The sequence below is a fragment of the Myotis davidii genome, unplaced genomic scaffold, assembly GCF_000327345.1.
Source record: "Myotis davidii unplaced genomic scaffold, ASM32734v1 scaffold848, whole genome shotgun sequence".
Lineage (NCBI taxonomy): Eukaryota > Metazoa > Chordata > Mammalia > Chiroptera > Vespertilionidae > Myotis > Myotis davidii.
Genome location: NW_006298983.1, coordinates 23764 through 26987, shown reverse-complemented (window position 1 = coordinate 26987; position 3224 = coordinate 23764). Strand labels below are relative to the sequence as shown.

The 3224-nt window shown below is 42.9% G+C and overlaps 1 long non-coding RNA gene across 2 annotated transcripts in view; it reads left to right on the top strand.

Annotated features, from left to right (window-relative positions):
• The window catches only part of LOC107184794, a 20261-nt gene extending 17476 nt beyond the window's left edge, over positions 1–2785 (top strand). For both annotated transcript variants that reach the window (XR_001515702.1, XR_001515709.1), the window contains one exon: positions 2592–2785. This is a non-coding gene — a long non-coding RNA (uncharacterized LOC107184794). The remainder of the gene's footprint in view (positions 1–2591) is intronic.
• The last annotated feature ends 439 nt before the right edge of the window (positions 2786–3224 follow it).

The following is a 3224-nucleotide window of genomic DNA, read 5'->3' as shown; positions in this document are numbered from 1 at the left end:
GCTGCTGGGACAGAAGAGGAGTGAGAAAGCTAAAGGAGTTCATCACCACCAAACCAGTATTATATGAAATGCTGAAAGGTCTCCTTTAAGAAGAGGAAGAAGAAGAAAAAGGTAAAGATACAAATTATGAACAGCAAATACACATCTATCAACAAGCAAATCTAAAAATCAAGTGAATAAATAATCTGATGAACAGAATAAACTGGTGATTATAATAGAATCAGGAGCATTGAAAGGGAGTGGACTGACTATTCTTGGGGGAAAGGGCTGTGGGGAATGCGGGAAGAGACTGCACAAAAACCATGCACCTATGAAGGAGGACAGTTGGTGGGGATGAGGGCGGAGGGTGGGGGGGAACCACGTGGAAGGAAGCTATGGGGGGGGGGGAAAGAGGAACAACTGTAATAATCTGAACAATAAAGATTATTAAAAAAAGAGGAACAACTGTAATAATCTGAACAATAAAGATTTAATTTAAAAAAAAAAGATGAGGGTGGGCCTTAATTTGATATGACTGGCATCCTTACAAAAAGAGAAAAGAAAGGATAACCATATGAAGACAAGGTAAAGATCTGAATTCTGCTACCACAGCCAAGGAACGAATGCTTGGGGTTATTAGAAGCTGGAAGAGGCAAGGAAGGATTCTCCCCTTAAGCTTCAGAGGGAACATGGCCCTGCCAGCACTGTGATTGCTGACATCTCACCTCCAGACTGTGAAACAAATTTCTATTGTTTTAAACTACAGTTTGTGGCACTTTGCTGCAGAAGCCCTATGAAACTAAAACACCAGGCTAAATTACATATGACCAAATACAATAATCAGTAGTGAAATGATAAAATCATTCCCTTGCATACACTCTGAATCCCCTTGCTTTCTCTTCAATGTACTAAATAAATCCTGATTAAACTCAGTGTTCATCTCTGACTACACCTGCAGTGAAACCTGACTTGAAAAACACACACAACCACGTTGATTGGTCTCACTTGAACACATGACTAAATGCTTGGACTCTAATGGTGCTTGGCAACCATATCGAATCTATCTACTCCATTCATTAACTTCTATAAAACTATTTCATGCCCTAACCTGTTTGGCTCAGTGGATAGAGCATCAGTCTGCAGACTCAAGGGTCCCAGGTTGGATTCCGGTCAAGGGCATGTACCTTGGTTGTGGGCACATCCCCAGTAGGGGGTGTGCAAGAGGCAGCTGATCAATGTTTCTCTCTCATTGATGTTTCTAACTCTCTATCCCTCTCCCTTCCTCTCTGTAAAAAATCAATAAAATATATTTTAAAAAAAATTAAAAACTATTTCATATCTTCTCTTCTAAAACCTTCAGTAACTCCTCCCTAATCCTCACTAAAAAAGAGAAAAAAGAAAGAAAAGAAAATAGCCATTTTATTTTAGAATATATTTAGATTGATAGAGAAGTTGTAAAGAAGTTTCCATATTCCCCAGACCAACTGTCCCCTATTAACATTTTTAAAAAATCTTTATTGTTGAAAGTGTTACATATGTCCCTCTCCCTCTCCCCCTCATTGTCCCTTTCTAGCCTGCTCCTGCCCCTTACCCCAGGCCTTCATCACCCTATTTTCCATGCCCATTGGTTATACATATGTGCATTCGAGTTCTTTGGTTGATCACTTCCCACCCACCCACTCTCCCCCACTTTCCCTCTGTGATGCCACATTCTATTCTATGCTCCTATGTCTCTGGATCTATTTTGTTCATAGTTTATGTTGCTCATTAGATTCCACATATGAGTGAGATCATGTGATACTTGTCTTTCTCTGACTCCCAAATTTCTCAGTTCTCTCACATTTATAGCTAGCTCCATCCTAAATGCGTAGGAGAGAAGTTGATCTATTAAAAATATATCACATAGCCTTGGCCGGTGTGGCTCAGTATAGAAGTGTCATCCTGTAAAACCAAAAGCCACAGGTTCAAATCCTGGTCAGGGCATGTGTGGGAGACAACTGATTAATGTTTCTCTCTCACATCAATGTGCCTGTTAGTGACACTTTATTTCTCAGCATAAAATGTTACATAAACTTTACATCCAGTTTAGTGCAAGAAATTGTTATTCATCATGTACAGGGTAGCACTAGGAATTCATTTATCTAGGTTTATAGCCTTGTGTTCATAATAGCTACAGTTGAAGTCTTTGATTTCATTCTCCAGAGCAAGGAGGAAACCTCACAGATTATGATCCACATCCATGAAAATTTGGTCTCAAGAGAAGGGTAAATGAGACTAAAGTGAGCCAGAGTGACTCAGCATCCTATGCACTTAAAGGTTGCCAGTTTGATTCTCCAGTCAGAACATGTATGGAAGGCAACCAATCAATGTTTCTCTCTCACATTGATGTTTCTCTCTCTCTTCCTCTCTCTAAACATGCTTTTGGGTTAGGATTTAAAAAAAATATCAGCCAATGTACGTTTTATTCCCTATTTAATTCCCAAAGGGTACTTTTTGTTCTACAGGAAAAGTGCCATGCTGAATTGTTCAGAAATTTCCTCCTGATAGAAATACTACACAAGAGACCACTTTTGTTCTTGCTCTGATTTCTCTACTCCTCTTGTTTCCTATAGGAGTTGGCATGAAAGCCCCAAACCAAAGGCTTACATGCTATGTCCAGGAACTGCAAGAAATGGGGGCTGAGAGCAGCCATACTCCATTCCCCCATTTTGGACAAGAGTGAGGAGACTTGAACTACAGACCCCGGGACACCAAGAATCCAGACATCCCGGCAGCAGATCTCTGTGAGTAACAGAGCCCAACCCCCTCCCTGCAGGCTCACGGGCAGCGCCATAGTAACTGATAGACCCACCCCTCGCCCACCCGGGCCTCAGTGCTGCTACAGGAGTCTTAGCCTGGAAGTGTGCAAACACTGGGGGCTTGTTCCCCGCAGCAGGGGCTCTGAGACCCCGATTCTCCTGGCGGGAGGCAGCACCAAGCACCAGAGACCTGACTGTGTTTCTTATCACCTGTGCCTGGGATCCCTGATTCCCTGTGCATTCACACTAAGAGCCAGTGGCTCCAATTCTTGGTGCATGTGCACACAGGGACCCTGATTCTCAATGCGAGGCTGCGCGAAACAACAGAGACTCTGATACTGGATTCTTGGGGAACTCTGGCTCTTGGTGCACGCTAGGGGGCTCTGATTTTCAACACACTCTAGGGGGGGGGGGGTCTCTGTTTCCGCATGGTGCAGGCAGGGGCCC